Genomic DNA, 18,010 nt, shown 5'->3' with positions numbered 1-18,010 from the left:
ATATCTTTAGCACCTTGTCATTTTCAAAGTTCCTACCAGAAACGATGGCTAAGACCTAGACGAAACAGGCTCTTATGTGTAAAGAATTCTCATGTTTGGGTCACAATATCCCTAGAATCCCAAATTTTCTAGAAAGGGAGTAAAAGGATCTTTCATTGGTCACTAAAACTCCCCAAATATTTCCACCTCAACAAAAGTGAATAAATGGAGACACCCAGCTGAGTTTGCTTCTATTTCTCTTCCTAGTCAAGCTTCTTCACTGGCAGTATGAAAATCCTTTCAGAGCAAGTCTCTCAAGTAGATCTCTGCCTCTTTAAGGTAAGTCTGAATTTACTTTACTTATTTAGGTTTGCTTATTTAGGGCCAAAGGAGGTGAGTCACCTGCATTAGGGTCAATCCACAAAAAACTAACTCAGTCCTGAAGACTTCTGTTTGGGCATAAGATTTGTGGGAAACATTCTACTATTTTTTAATAATAGAAAGACTGGGGGTAAAGGACGCTGAATGTTAATACCAGTTTTCCCCCAGCTGTGTGATACTGAACAGTTGACATTAATAATTTAGGACCTCAGTTTTTCGTTTATGAAATTGGAATTTTATTGATTGCCCTGCCTGCCTCAGAGACTTAAGTTATAATGACCTAATCTTACACATGAGAAAACTTTGAAAAGTAAAAAGCTACAGTTGTTACTACTTATTAATGTTATTGTTATTATTATTATTATTATAGGTTTAGTGAGTTTATTAAACAAAACACTAATGGAGATTACAATTAAATATATTGCAAACATCAGCTCTTATACCTACATAGAAGATACACATTTATCATTCTAAAATTCAACCAGTGAGCAATTTTTTCCAGTGCATAAGTTATTCTGAAAATGATGAAATCTGAATGTGGCATGTAGTAATTATAATAAACCTGAGAGCCTACTCCAGAAAATAGCATAATCGCTGTATCAAGGACGTTAGCTAGTGTGACAATATAGCACCACTTTTCTCTCCTCTGAATAGAATAGGTGCTGAACTATTGAGAGTGGACTTTGATTCTAAAAGCATGTTTTTATATAATAAGAAGAACGTTCATGACGTATTGCTATCAACTTAGGTTCAGGCAGTGATAATTCTTTTTAACTCGAGACCTAGACGGAAATATCACTACAGAATTCATCTGCTGGAAAAAGAACTACTAGCTTTGACATAAATTACTTAAACCAAAGGTATTAGAGTCCAGAAAAACTTCCTGTAAGCCATGCAGTACATGTAATAACTGTGATTACTGCTAGGTAAACACAAATTAATTCTGTTACAGGAGAGAATGCAGAAGGAATTCATAGAATCACAAGGTCAGGAGGAATCATGAGGGTCCAATCAGCCCATGTTCTCTTTACAGTCACCAAACAACACCCCAAACTCTGCTTGCACAACCCCTGAAAGAGAACATGCATCCTCTCCAGAGATGGCACATTTGGTTTTCTCATAGATCTGACATTTCAAAGAAAATCTTCCCTACTTAGACCTGAAATCCATCACCTTCTAGAATCTTCTCATCATTTGAAGCCATACACATAACGTCTAACCTCTACTCACAGACAACATCACTGATGCCTCCAAGCAGTTCTTAAATAGCCTCAAATGAATCACTTTTACCCCCTTGGTCATTTTCCTCTGGGTGATTTTTTTATATTTCACTTAAAAATGATGAAGTGGAATGCATGTTTTCTGGTTGCATGTCAGAGGCCAAAGTAATAGCTGTTCCTGCTGATACAGAAAAAGGTGATAAATTATATGTCAAAAGATAACATTTTCGAGGCACTTAAAGGACTACAAATAGCACAAGGAATTCATGAATTAAATTAATTGTTATGAGCTCATAACAACTAGTGCTTTCCCCTGGGAGACGCTTGCCAACTTTGAGCATGGCTGGAGGTTTGGGTTTGGCCCAGGCAGAAGGTTGTTCCTGGTGAAAAGAGAAACCAGCCAGGAGCTGAGAATCAAGCAGGTCCAGAACGACAAATTGAAAGGCTCCGAATATCTACCTGGTTTTCACTAAAGACGTTTGCCGAAAGCTGAGGCTGCACAGGTGCTAAAGGAATGGGCTAAGAACTTCTGACCCTTAGACCAAAATCTCCTGCATTCTCACAGCACTCGGGACTCAACAATATTCCAGGAAAACAGTCCTGCAAACAAAACACAAGCTAGATAAAAAAACCTTAGAGGGAGCGTTGAATTAACACTAGATGATCCATACGTATAAAATAGATAACTAATAAGAACCTGCTGAATAAAAAATAAATTAATTTAATTTAATTTTAAAAAAAGCACTAGATGATCCACAAAAAGGATTGAAGTAGGGCATCTGTTGACTATGGATATCCTGAAGGTGAGACTTCAAGTTTGGCTCCTGGAAAGACCAATTTTGGAGGACAGAGAAACCAAGCAAGAATTCAGGATTCTTTTGAAAGTAGACATGTTTTTCTAGCAAGACATCATATTTGAAGATAATCATCACCAGAGTCTCTATAGGTCTTTTTCCTTGTCATTTTTGTCATTGTTCAGAATATAACTAGAAATGACTAAACATGCAGAGACAAGATTTTATGATAAACAAAAATGAGAAATGAAAATAGACAGAAACAATAGAAGCAGACCCCAACATGATCAAGATACTGGAGTTAATGAAAAAAATTAAAATAACAATGAATAATGCATTCAAAAACATTGTAGGGCTTCCCTGGTGGCGCAGTGGTTGAGGGTCCGCCTGCCGATGCAGGGGACACGGGTTAGTGCCCTGGTCCAGGAAGATCCCACATGCCGTGGAGCGGCTGGGCCCATGAGCCGTGGCTGCTGAGCCTGCGCGTCCGGAGCCTGTGCTCCACAACAGGAGAGACCACAACAGTGAGAGACCCGCGTACCGCAAAAAAAAAACAAAAACAAAAACAAAAAAACATTGTAAAAGATGTAATAGACAATAAATTGTTACCACATAATTTGAATCTGTAAAAAAGTATCTAGATGATAATCTAGATCTAAAATATTTAACATCTGAAGTTTGCAACCTCAATAAATGAAAGTAATAGCATAGTAAATGCAGTAGGAGAAAAAAAATGTGATCTGAAAGTCAGGTAAGTAGTAAGTGCCCCAAGTGAATAGCAGAATGAAATACAGAAGAAAAGAGAACTCACAGAAGAGAGTGTAATAAAAATAAGTGACACAACCAAAGTGAAATTAGAGTCCAGAAAGAGAAAACAAAGAAAAAAGACCAAAGCAATAGTCAATGAGATAAGGACCAAGAATTTTCTGAAAATGATGAAAGGCATCAAAACAGAGTTTAAGAAGCTCTGGGGAAAATACAGAGAAACAATACCTAGGCACTTCATGGTAACTGCAGCAGGGGGAAAAGCAAAATCTTAAAAGCATCAAAAGAAAAACACAAGTCTTCAAATGAATGGCAATAAGACTGACAGCCAACTTCTCAATAGAAAAAAGGATAGAAGCCTGAAGACAATGGAATGATATCGTCAAAGTACTGAAAATACTCAGAACAAATGCTGTAAATGTACAGGTCATTGTGTGGACATATGTTTTCACTTTTCTTGAGTAAACAGCTTGGAATAGAATTGCTTGGTTAAATGATATGTTGGGTTAACTTTATAAAATACTGTCAAACTGCACATATTCAGACTCCATGACCCAGCAATTCTGACCTATGACCAACAGAAACATGTACCTATGTTCACTAAAAGGTAGGTGCAACATTGGTCACAGTTATACTATTTTTAAAAGCTGCAAACTGGAAACACTCCAGTGCCAATCAATAGTAGTATAGGAAGATAAGTGGTGGTGTATTACTTAATGGAATATTACATGGCCATGCAAATAAATGATCTATAACTATACACAGCATTATGGACAAATATCACAAGTAGAGTGTTTACTGGAAGAAGCCAAACACAGAAGAGCACACACTGTATGATTCCATTTCGATCAAGTTCAGAAATAGGGAAAACTGTTAATGCTCTTAGGAGTCAGGAGGAGGGCAGAGACTGGTAGGGGCTGGAGGGCAGCTCTGGAATGCTGGGAATTTCCTGTTTTGCTGGCCCCACGGTTTTAGCACATCTCCTAGAGGAGATGCCACATGAGCCAAGATTTCAAGGTACAAGAGTTGATTAAGCAAAAAGGAGAGGGAGGAGGGTCTTCCAGACCCAGAGAGTAGTAGATGCAACACCATGGAGGGAGGTACAGAGGACTGTGACCTAGAGGCTGTGGAGAAAAGCCCCCAGGAGGCAGACTAGGTAGAAGCCAGTCAAGATGATTGACAGACAGAGATGAGGCTTTGACCCTGGTCAGAGATGCTGCTGCTTCAAAGGCAGGCAGGGGCATATGGAAGGATGACATGAACTCAATTGTAAAGACAACTCAAGGACTGCATAATAATCAGACATATCTTCTTCTAGTAATTTAATGACTCACCTTCTCTCTCACTAAAGTACAACTTTCTCTTCAGTCTGTGGACTGTCTCTAATCTTGTTGTTAGATATCTCTCAGTATAACATTCAGCATATTATAATCACAAACACCTATACAATGCTTAATTGCATTAGTGATGCTCATCGTCTTTACGGCAGATACTGGAACTATTATCTCCGTGGACTCTCAGATAGCCTCATGCTCTTTCCCCAATCTCAGATGCCCTCCCCACTTCATCTGGAAAATTTTCTACCCATTCTTCAAATCCCGGGAAGCGTGGTACTTTGCTCCTTGCATTCTCACAATGTTTTGCTCACACTTCTTCATGTAGCACCTACCGTGCTGTGGTGTATTTTTTACCCATTCACTGCGAGCATCTTGGCTTATCCATGTTTCCATATCCTGGCCTACCAAAGCACCTGGTACAGAGCTCAAGAAACATTTTGGAAAAGAAATATTGCAATCTCTTTTCCAGTTTCCAGCAAGATAGTGATGTGTATCATTGATTCTTAACAAGAGTTATAAATTAAATATCGGGAGACACCATTAGACTTTTTGTCCTGTCAGTCAGGCATCCGCGTAATGGAATCATTATAGACTTTAATCAGCATTTCATAAACCTGAAGTCATGCACAGAAAACTAATTTAAAATAATGATAACAATTGGAGATGTTTTAATCGTTTGCCCCTTAAAGAAAGCTTTTCCTGTCTGCTGCTACCTTTAAGTGGATTTTTGTTTGTTTTTTTGTTTTTTTTTTTTTTTTTTCACTGCATGATGAAGGATCCAGGGATAATCTGTTGATTATGGAGAATTGCAAGGAAGGTACATTGAGAATATTCACTAGCTATGCTATAGCCAAGATTATTATAATACTCTTCAAAGGGAGAGAGTAATTTTTAGCAGCAAGCACCCAGGTGCTAAAATGATGTTTGCAGCATGTATAAATCAGCTTAACACAGCTTTGCTTACCCCATTAGAACAGTGGCTTAAATGAGAACCATTTCTTTAAAGAGTGGATCATAAGCTTCAAACAAAAATCCTATCACAATAGCAGTTTAGGCTTAAAGTCACAAAAATTATTTCCTCCTGCAAATCATACAGGAAATCATTTGAGAAAGCAATTGATCCCTTCAATAAAGAAAGGAAAGTTGAGTCACTCCACTGTATTTATTTCTGTAATTAACCATCGCTTTTCTGCAAGGTTGGGACTCTTTTCTACATGTTAATAAATTATGTCTCTTGTCATACTAATTATAAAAGATGTATTTCTACACTTCTAAGTTAATTATGAGAATTGCATTCTAAATTCCCAACTTATCTAATTCTTTAGTTATCTGTAATAATTTTCAAACTTTTTGTGGCAGTTATTTTTTAATCTGATCTAATTTTAGTTGGCATTTAATTATTCTCAAAGACTAATCCTTTTTCAGGTTAGTCTTGGACACGACTTTTTCTTTTGACTGCCACTGTGTGTTGCACTTTTCAAGAGTCCTGCTGTGCTCTTGAGGGGTCTTGACGATATTAATGCCAGTCCTGTGAAAAGAACAGCATTTGAGATCCCAAAAAGAAAATCTCTTCCTGTGAAGAGAAAAAAATATTTTTTACACTAATGGAAGATGACTACATAAATTATTATAACAGAAACAGCTTCTATAGTGATAAACCCAGAAAATCCACAAAGGCTCCAAATGTTAGGAACGCTGGCAATAAGCCTTTAAGTGGGATACTCAAAAACATATAGTTTTAATTTTGCTACCAGATTCCAGTTCATAAATAAATTGAGAGAGGCCTATATTTACTTTGTTTGTCTTCAAATAATTCATCAATATATTTTTAATTTTATTCTTATGAATGTTTTTGATAACTCTTAGAGCAATAATACTTCTTTCTGTGGATGCCTTATGTCCCTAATCATAGCTTTAATAATTTAACTCACTCTTTACAATCTAGATTATTCATCTTTTATCTGAGATCCAACCTACCAAATTACCTAGTCATTTTTTAAGTCTTCCCTTAAGATTCAAGTAGAACGCATGTAACTTAGAGATAAAGATTATACCTTGCTCAACTTTATCCTCTGTTATGTCAAATACAGGCCTTAAAAATAATAGGCATTTTTTAAAATGGAATTAACTTCATTGAAAATCATTTACACCTTTGCTTCAGATTGTAATTATGGGCTCATATTTTAAAATTGGTTTGTATATGTCAAATATTGGGCTTTGTCAGAGCCCAGTAATTGTTATATTGAGAAAAGAATGGGATAACATTTATTTAGTGTCTAGCTTATATCCTAAACACTGTAATAGATTCAGACATATGCTGTATCATACAATCTTTACATGGAATTTGAGTTATTATCTCCCTTCTACATTGGGAAACTAAAGTTCAAAATGTGAAGTGCCTTCCCCAAGGCTACATACTTCAGGCAGATCCTGCATATTCTGACTCCGGAGCTGATATTTCTTTTCACTGCAAAAACTTGTTTCCTAAAACAAGTGCAGATTAAAACAAAACAAAACAATTTGGAAAATGTGCTTATTGACACTCCAAGAAAAAATAATGAAACACTTGGAACGCTTCCCCACCCATTTCTTCCTTTGGCTTTTTACCTCTCCTCTTGGAGAAGACATGCTGTTTGCTGGTGAATAAGGACGAATCATCCCTCCTCACGAGATCACACAATTCCATCTTCTCCCTGGTCTATGGTACTCAGGACATCATCACTGACTATTAGGAAAATGATGGTATTTCAGCAAAACTTTCTTTGTGACAAGTGAATAAACCAAAAGAAAAGAAAAGAAAAATGTTCCAAGTTGAGAAAACTAATGCAATGGGTACTGCATGTGTTATATCACTTAGAAAGGCAAGAAACTGAAAACGCTCTTTCAAACTACTTTCCAAGAATATAGGTCCTTATTTCGGAATTCATGATCAGGCAGCAATATTATATCGAGATAGGAAAATCAACCCTGATAGGTTTGAATCTATATAGCACTATCCCTACTATCAGTAGCTTCCTAGATATTCTTTTCTTTTCCTTCCTTCCTTCCTTCTTCCTTCCTTCCTTCCTCCCTCCCTCCCTCCCTTCCTTTCTTTTTTCCTTTCCTTTCTTTCATCTTTTAAAGTAATTATCACAATATCATATTCCCTGAATCATTAAGAAATCCCCACAAATTTTTCCCAAGAGAGTGTTTTGTTCTGTTTTTTTTCTCTTACTCTCTGTTCACTAAACCGCTTCTATTTGGGGATCTTGAACCAATTCCTGAAATTCTTTCAATCTTTATTTTTCTCATTTGTAGGACACACAAAATTGCAATGATGATCGTGTATATCCCCTGTTTCACGGAGGTGGTTATGAAAAAGAAATAAGATGTGTAAATGTCCTAGTACAGGGGCTACACAACTGACTCCTCAATAAATATATTAGAGGTAGAAAAGGAGAAATAACCTTAAAATAATTGTTAGACAAATAATTTTTAAAATCATCACATAGAGATTTTATATACATGTGTTAAATATTGTTTAGTGCCTTATATGGTGTCTTCTTAAGATCAAAGTCAGTTTCTGGCAAGGTCTGCCTGGAAGCTTCTAAATTTTTATTTCCCTATAAATTTTGACTGTGAGCTCAACATTTCAATTGAGCTGGACATAGTTACAATTAATAGCTGCTTGAAGTGACATTTTTTGACTAGTTTTAGAAAAGACCAGACTAATAAATTCTGAAGAGTAGTAGGTTATCATAATGCTAGGGCATATTTATTTCCTTGGTGAAGATAAACTCATGCAAAGACTAGTCTGATGAAAACCATGGTCCCAAGGCACGGCACAGAATGGTCATTCTGGGTGGTTTCCCCCAATCTTGATTAGAAATTACCTCCGCACACAATATACATCTGCAAGGAGCAAATCATTTCATATATATATGAAATCATATATATATGAAATTATTAGTCACAGTTTTATTGGCTTAGTTCATATTTAATTGTAATATAGAATGCAATAAAGGTCAAATTTTTTCTTTTTCTTACTATTATGTTACCTAGCAACTATGAACTACACACAGTCCTATAATGACTAAATCAGACTCCCACATGTGGTAATTACTAACTTTACTCATAAATTGCCACCTAAAGAAAACAATGCATATTATTTATCTCTAAATAAAAACAATTCACTCAGAGATATCAGTTCACTCATCTGTTATAAGACAGGAGGCCAAAACATTTCCCTGGCTTTATCTATGATACAGAATTTTAATAAGCTGATATGTAGAAAATTTTCATTCTAGCACAATTTAAGCATATTCATTAATAAACGTTTTCTGGAGCCTTTACAGGAGGCAGCTGGTAATAGAGTTGTCCAGTTAGGTCTAGAAAGTCAAAACGAACTCAACTTAGTCGTATGGAACCACAGACCAAGCTCTCCCATTTCTCACTGCAATATTCTCTTAAATACCAAGAATGTTCTCATAATGTTTGTTCATTGGTTTGGTTTGTTTTGGTTCGGGTTTGAAGGTGTGTATGTGTGGTTTAATTTATTGGGTAGTCAGCCCCAATTTAAAGACAGAGGAATCCTGAAATCAAAATATAGGGAAACATCAGTATCTGAAAACTGTCTCTTGGAAATGTTCAGAGGTGATGGGGGCAGGAAGGTGTGACAGCAGGAGCGCAGTCGTTTTGATGGGACAGTTACAAGCAAGGAGAGGTTGGTGGGCACGGGTGCTGATGGGAAGAAAATGCATGAAATCCTGGTCACCTGTGGAGGGCACTCAACTGATAAGTGTCTAAAACTGGAAAACCAAGAAATGGCCAAATGAGCATATTTGGGAGGTGTCTTAGTCAGCTCAGGCTGTGGCAGCAGATTACCACAGAGCTTTTCACACAGTTCTGGAGGATGGAATTCCAGCATCATGATGCTGACTGATTTAGTTCCTGATGAATTTAGTTCCTGATGAGGGCCTCTTCCTGACTGGCCTTCTTCTCACTGTGTCCTCACATGGCAGATGGGGAACCTCTAGTGTCTCTTCCTCTTCTTATAAGGACACCAGGGCTCCACTCTTATAACCTCATTTAACCCTAATCACCTCTTTAGAGGCCCCATCTCCAATTGCAGTCACCTTGGGGGTTAGGGCTTCAACACATGTATTTAGGGGGACACAATTCAGTACATGGCAATAGAAATATGGAGATGAATACCCAAGGAATCAGCTAAAAGTGTTGCCTCAAGTGAGGGGAAAATAGGAAGGAGGGAAGTAGGAAAATGCTGAGCTTTCTTTAAAAACTTGCAGCACAAATTGATTAAACTATATACGTGCATCATTTTGTTAAAAATAAAAACGAAAGAGGAGGCAGACAGACCTGAAATAAACAATTGCAGGTGGTTTTCTTTTCTTTATTTAGAACATTTGCTTATTATGAAGGCTGTTTATTTAATAGCACGAAAAAAAGAAATGACATAAGACTTACATGACAAAAAGTTCAATTTGAGTCAACATTGTGGAGAAACCTCACAAAACAGATAGCGTTATCTTAGATTCCCTTCAGAGTCAAGAACCCAAACTGAAGGACATGACAGCTCTTCTCTATCTGGCACTGGTGAGCTGGTCCATGCATGGGAAGGAAAAAAAAGAAGCCCTGGTTTGCCAATTTCCACCGTGTGAATACGCCCCCGTGGCTGACTTCTGTACCATCACTGAGTGGGAGAAGATAAACCCATCAGCTTGTACACGCAGGCGTGGGCCAGCCCGAGTCCCCCACTGAACTGATGGGAGCAGTTACCGTGCTTCTTCTTCCTCTTCATTTTGTGTCTAGTATGGACATTAAATTTGGAAAATAAGAATGATAATATAAAGTGTTTATGTATTTCCAGTAAAGTGGAGATGCTTCAAAACTATGTCACATAGGAATAGTTCAAAATGGGATGCTTAACCTGAAGATAATAAAAATTTGTAACTTGAATTGCCATGAGTGGTTGGCCACGTCATAACCTCCAGGCACTTGATAGCTACCTCCAAATATCTGAAGCTCTGATAGGGACAGTATCTCTGAAAATCCATTCTTTCTCACCCTCCAACACACACACACACACACACACACACACACACACACACACACACACATCATTGCAATGTTCTTATTTATCTTTTATAATCCACATAAATACTGCCTTCTCCATGGAGCCTTCCCTGGTTCCATTAACATCTTTCCTCTAATCCTCTGTTTCCCAAATGTGTCTCACTTCCTACATCACTTTGTATGAAGTTTGTTGTCTACTATCTGTCTCTCCTGCTAATATGAGCACTCTTTAAGGGCAGGGAACATGTCTTATTCATCATTATATTTCCTAACACATGATAGAGATTTAATACATTTTGATTGGAGGAAATTTTGAGACAAATTTCAATTCAGTCTAGATAGAAGTTCTTAATAATCAGAGATTTCTGACGTGGGAACACATTTCTTTGAGGAGAAGTGTGATTCTGATGACTATGGATGTCCAGGCATAAACTGGACACCCCATATGGCAGCTGAACCCTTAGCCTGGTGACCACAGGATGTCTTCCATCCTGTTCATTGTACACTTTATCTGGACAAGCTCCACTGGCTTTAATCATGAGTTCCACACCATTGACTGGATTTCGGTCCATTCACCGTACATCAGGAAGCACACTTTAATATATTCCACATTGATGTTAAGGTATTCGCCTATATATCCTGAAAGTTTTAAAGTTTTACTTTTCACATTTCAATCCATAATCCCTTGCCATTCACGGTGGTGTGGTGGGAAGTAGGAATTTAATTTCATTTAACTTCTGATTAGTGACAGGGAAGGGTTCACTCGTTCAGGAATGAGTCCATTCAGGGGAGTTTGTCATCTTCCAAGCAGGATCATTCTGTGTCAATTATCCTGTGAGAAGACTGAGGTGAGGGAACAGGCTAAAGGCTCAGAATCGACCTCGGGTCCCAAGGCAGGGACGCCAGCTCCTATGACACAGCATGTTAGTTTCATAGCCAGAAGCTGGCCGTGATGGAGCCCTGTGCACTGCCCTGTGAGTGTGGCCAGTGAGGGATTTGTGTACCTGTTACCGCTTCTGCTCTGTGGGATTTTCCCCTAATAAATGCTGTGTCCCCCCTGGTGAACACACCGTCATTTTCTTGACACATATAAACAACCAATTTTTCCAGCACCACTTATTTAATTGAAATGGCAGCCTTTCTCCACAGCTGTGTAATGCAACCTTTATCATATCAATATTTCATACATACATCTGTCTGTGTTGTAGGCTGAATCATGTCCCATAAAAAGATGAGTTCAAGTCTAACCCCTGATAGCTGTGAATATGATTTTGTTTGGAAATGGGATCAGAGGTAATAATATTAAGATGAGATCATACTGAATTAAGGTGGGCCCTAATCCAATGACTGGTGCCCTGATCCGAAAAAGGAAATTAGACACAGAGACCCACAGGGAAGAAGGTCATGTGACAATGAAGCAGAGATTGGAGGGACACATCTAAGCCAAGGAATGTCAGTGACTGCCAGCAAACACCAGAAGCTGGGAGAGGCAAGGAATATCCTTCCCTAGAGCCTTCAGAAGGAGCATAGCCCTGCAGACACCTTGATTTTGGACTTCTAGATCCCAGAACTGTAAGAAAATACATGTCTGTTGTTTTAAGCCCCCCAGCTTTTGGTACTTTGTTATGACAATCCTAGGAAACTAAGACGGCCTGATTCTGAGCTCTTTATTCTGTTCACCAGTTTATGTGTCTATTTCTGTAATAATACAACACTTTCTTAATTACTATGGATTTATAATCAATCATGATATCTGGAAGGGCAAATTCCTCAACCTTATAATTCTTCAAACTTTTCTACCTACCCCCAGCCCTCTGCTCTTCTATATGAATTTTAGGATCACTTTATACAGGTCTTTGAAAAACTTGCTTGAGATTTTGGTTGAATTCAGTGGAACTGTAAGACTAATTGGGAAATTTTAGTAAATTTAAGATCAAGTATGTTCTAGCTGTGAAAATGGGATGACTCTCCACTGACTCAAATACTCAGTAATGTTTTATAATTTTCTCTGTTAAGATTTTGCACATACTTGGTAGATTTATTCCTATAAATCTTGTTGACATTGTGAGTGGGATCTTTGTTATAGTGGTTATTATTAGTGTATAAAAGCACTATTGGGCTTCCCTGGTGGCGCAGTGGTTGACAGTCTGCCTGCCAATGCAGGGGACACGGGTTCGAGCCCTGGTCTGGGAAGATCCCACGTGCCACGGAGCAACTGGGCCCGTGAGCCACAAATACTGAGCTCTGCGTGTCTGGAGCCTGTGCTCCGCAGCAAGAGAGGCCGCGACAGTGAGAGGCCCACACACCGCGATGAAGAGTGGCCCCTGCTTGCCACAACTAGAGAAAGCCCTCGCACAGAAACGAAGACCCAACACAGCCAAAAATAAATAAATAAATGAATAAATAAATTTAAAAAAAAAAAAAAAGCACTATTGATTTTTGTATCTTGATCTCATTCTCAGAAAATGTGCTAGATTCCCTTATTGCTGCAGACCAACAGATTATTTTGGATTTGTCCATAGGCAATCTGATCCCTTACATATAAGACATCTTAGTCTCGCCATATACAGTTTTTATACTTCTTTTTTTTCTTTGCTTTAAACTTTAGTAGAAGGGGTGATAATGGACAACCTTATATTATTTCTGACTTTGATGGGATGGATCTAAATTGCCACTGTTAATTATAAAATTTTGTACAGATCTTTATAAAAAGGAACACACATTATTTGTTAGAAAAGTTTCTATTAAGAGCTTGCTAAGAACTTTTTTTAAAAAAAAATAATGAGCATGTAGAACTTTATCAACTAATTTTTCCATTTCTACTAATACCATAGCATTTTTTACCTTTCAGTAGTTATTATGGTGAATGTGTATCAACATTTATTAATGTTATTAAGTAAGCAAATCTGTAATGTCCAATCATCCTGGAATTACTGGGAAAATGTATAATTCTATGTGCTTTCTTCATAGGTACAATTTTCTAACCCCTTAGTAAAACTGATGCCCTCCTCTGGGGCACCCTTAGGTCCTGCACATGTTTAATTTCTAATTCTTCCAGTTGGAGGGCTGCTAAGAAACAAGTAAACAAATATTTAAAGCAACTTCTGGCTTTGTGAAATCAGAAATATTTGTCTCAGGAAAACCATGTACATTTCAGAGAGTCCCAGTGGAATAAAAAAATACACTTAACATTATGTTGTTAATCTGTGTGAAATTTAAGGAGAAAAACACAGACGTTTTTCTGAGAAATCAATAAAGTAGGTGCACACATCCCCCCTTCCCTTCAAAGGACTCACAAGAGCTGTTTATGACTGAGGTGTCCTCAGAAACATAAAAGGTATTTTTACCTCATTTGAAATAAATTTATTCAATTAAATTGTCTTTTGAGCTCATGTAGTTTTATAAGGCGATATATTTTTACTACATTAAAGAAAATTAAATCAAGTCCACCAGCAGTTACCTGCCCTGTGTGAAAGATGCAACGTGTAGAAATCTTTCTCCTTGAGGTTTTCAGACGTTTAAGAAGAAAAAGGGCCTGAAGGTTTTTGTTTGTTTGTTTGATAATTGATAACACCATCACTGACTTGCTCCAGGTACTCAGAACTATAAGAATGCACTGAAGAAAAATACAGTTTGTGTCCGAGGATGACCAGAGGGTGCTACATGGGAAGAGAGAAGAGCTCCAGGAGAGAAGGAAGCCGTAAGGAATAGAAGGGATTGAATGAGGAGTGAAAGGTCCTGGAAGAAAAAGCACGGATAGACCAGGACCAGTGACCGCAAGATGAAGGAAATTCAGTAACGCCTTCCCTGACGCCCTAAAACACACAACTGTATTTTGCACCTACAGCATTGCATATGTTTATTTTTTTCATTTTTATTTTATATTAGAGTTGATTTACAATGTTGTGTTAGTTTCAGGTGTACAGCAAAGGGATTCAGTTATGCATATACATGTATCTATTCTTTCTCAGATTCTTTTCCCATATAGGTTATTATAGAGTATTGAGTATAGCTCCCTGTGCTCTACAGTAGGTCCTTGTTGATTAACTATTTTATATAGGGTAGTGTGTATTTGTTAATCCCAACCTCCTAATTTATCCCTCCCTCACCTTTCCCCATTCGGTAACCATAACTTTGTTTTCTATGTCTGTGAGTCTGCATGTATTTCTTCTTTTTATTTATTTATTTATTTATTTATTTATTTATTTATTATGTATGGCTGTGTTGGGTCTTCGTTTCTGTGTGAGGGCTTTCTCTAGTTGCGGCAAGTGAGGGCCACTCTTCATCGCGGTGCGCGGGCCTCTCACTATCATAGCCTCTCTTGTTGCGGAGCACAGGCTCCAGACGCACAGACTCAGTAGTTGTGGCTCACAGGCCCAGTTGCTCCGTGGCATGTGGGATCTTCCCAGACCAGGGCTCAAACCCGTGTCCTCTGCACTGGCAGGCAGCTTCTTAATCACTGTGCCACCAGGGAAGCCCCCTTATTTTCTCTTTTAGAGCTATAAGCAGGCACTTCTGGGATGCTGTGACCCCAGTGCCTCTGCCTCTGGCTAGTTGCCTGGTTGGCTAGGAGCTAATTCATGAAGGCAGTGCATTGCTGGTTGTTCCATGGGGCAGGGACTCGACCCTGGCCAGCACTGTCGCACAGTCACTTCCTGCGCTCATCCCACATGACAGTCTATTGACCTGACTCAGTGAGTGTTATTACTAAGAGCCTGGTGCTTTGCATTTTGTATCTTGTTGAAATTAGGAAAAAAAGAGTCAGAGGACACCTGAACTCCAGTCTGCTGCAGGCTTCTGCTCTGTAGGTGCGATCTCAGAGAACCTGGCCAGTGTAGGAAGACCTTCTGAGCTCTGGAGGTCCTCAGACCCTGTTCTGAATTCCTGATGTGTTACTAAGTAGCTGTGTGCTCCTGGTGGAAACACCTCAAACTTCTCTAGGTTTGTTTTTTTTTGTTTTTTAGGTTGTTTTTTTTGTCTATAAAATGCACTGTAATAGCACCAGTTTCACTAGGCTGTTGTGAGAATTAAACGGGTTAATTCACACAAAGTAGTTTTATTTATTTACTTAACAAACATGTATTGTGCACCTGTTGTATGCCCAGTGCAGCCCTAGGCACTTGGAATACATCAGTGAAGCAAAGACATCTCCCTCTCTCCTTTCCCAAATTTGTGTATTCTCTGAAGAGAGGGGATGGGAAAGAAAGGAAAATAAATAATGGATATAAGTATAACAAATAAGTAAATTTCTAGAAAGTCGTAAGCAGAATGTGAAACAGGATGTATGGATTGGGAATATTTGGGAAACGCCAACAGCAATTTTAAAAGTGGGTATCAGGTTAGGCTCCATCCAGAAGCTGACATCTGCGCATAGACTCAGGGAAGTGAGATTGTTGGCCTCGTGGAGATCTGGAGAGCATCAGTGTTCCCCAGGGTCTGGGAGCAGCAGAGAGGCCTGGGTAGCTGATGGAGAGAGGATGGTGAGAAGGCCTGAGAGGTAACAGGATGGGGCCTTCATCAGGATTGCAGCATTAGCGGCTGCCCTGGGTGCCACTGCAGGGTTTGAGCCCAGAAGTGATGTGACATAGCTCAGGTTTAGAAGGCTGGCCCTCATAGCTGTCTTGAGCATAGACCTTCCAGAGGTGAGGGCAGAAATGGGGCTGCCACAGTCATCTCAGTGAGGAAGGGTAGGGATTAGCAGGATGTTGGAGAGAAGAGGCTGTATCCTGGAAGGAGTTTGGGGTGAGCCAACAAGAGGTCCTGACAGAATGGATGACAGACAGAATACGGGTCCTTATGTTTAACTAGCATTCACCAAAGAGTCATAAAATCAATAGTTTTTCACTATTACCTAATAAGATGCGTGTGGAGGCTGCTTGGCTGGCAGTGGGGTAAAGGGCCAGGAGGGAAGGTGACAATGTCTGTCTCTGGAAACAAACGAAACCACTTCTCGGGCTCCCTGACCATCAGAGTGTCACTGCTTACCCCTCTTCCTGCCTCCCCGGCTCTCCCAGGCTTGTCTAACTGATGCTGGACCATCCACAAGAAATAGACGGTGCTTTGTTTTTCTTGTAAAATGATTGCTGTCTGGTAAGATGTTGGTGTGGAGAACTCAGCTCGGCGCTGCCTGGACCTCTGACCTCCTGAAGTTGGGAGAGAAAGGCTGTGTTGTTTCCGGGCAAAATTTGTAAGAATTCACTCAGCAGCAAAGAAAACCAATCTAGTAAACACAGCATCGGGTGGGCGGGCCCCCCTTCCTCCAGGTCTGCATCCCCCTTGCTGCTCACGCCCTGAGCTGGGGCGACGACTTCTCACCCAACCACCGTGTCCCCCGACCCCATTAGTCACAGAGCGTCAGGCTCCCTTTCAGCACTTCTTGGTTTTATCCCTTCTCCATCCCTCTCTCTAGCTGCTATCCTAGACCTTAATCTTCTCAACCCACATTTATGATACTTATAGAGCTTTCTAACTAATTTTCTCCTTTCTGGGTTTTCCTTTTATCCTAGGTCTGCGTACAGCTGGACAAGTCTTTCCAAAGCTGATTTAAATATGGAAATTCTCTTTTAAAACATAATAGTTTGTTTATTCTTTTACCATTTCATTCAGCTAAATAGTTTTTGAAAGCCTACCAGGTACCAATTGTGATGCCGGAATTTGCATGTAGGAAGGCCTTGTGCCCGTGTGCCACAACTACTGAGCCTGCACTCTAGAGTCTGTGAGCTACAACTACTGAAGCCCGCTCGCCACAACTACTGAGCCTGCACTCTAGAGCCCGTGCTCTGCAACAAGAGAAGCCACCGCTATGAGAAACCCACGCACTGCAACGAAGAGTAGTCCCCCTCACCGCAACTAGAGAAAGCCCGGGCACAGCAACGAAGACCCAACGCAGCCAAAAAAAAAAAAAGAAAATAAGAAAAACATCAAGATGACCTATTGAATGAGCCAAAACAAATAGCATGATGCTGTTTAATGAAACATAAACAAACAGACAAAAAGATAGTTCTCCTGTTTCTGCATTCATATGGTTCTTTTCTGTAGACTCTCCAGTTTAAAAATAGAAATGCTCACAGTAATTGAATTGAAAAACGGTGTGGCATCAGGTCAATATCCTTTAACAGATTCCATTGCACAGATAGGAAATACAAAACATATTCAAGCTAGAGGCACTTTCCAGAGCTCCCTGAAAGCATACATATTTTTCCTATTAAAAAGAGAGGAAGTTGTGTTATTATTTGAATAAAGTTAATTGATGAAAAGCAGCTGAAGCATCCGGTATGGATTTGTAAAGTCCGTGTTTAATTAGGGCATTGTAAGTTCAGGTGTGTGCAGACCAAGCCATCGTACATTGTTCATTTTCATACAGAAAATAATATAACCAATTGTTATGTACAAACATTAAACTATCTTTTAACAAGGTATTGTGGTATATTGATATTTGCTAATTTCAACCGGAGGTAAAAAG

The sequence above is a fragment of the Phocoena sinus genome, chromosome 13, assembly GCF_008692025.1.
Source record: "Phocoena sinus isolate mPhoSin1 chromosome 13, mPhoSin1.pri, whole genome shotgun sequence".
NCBI classification, from domain to species: Eukaryota; Metazoa; Chordata; class Mammalia; order Artiodactyla; family Phocoenidae; genus Phocoena; species Phocoena sinus.
Note: the sequence above shows the minus strand (reverse complement) of the source record.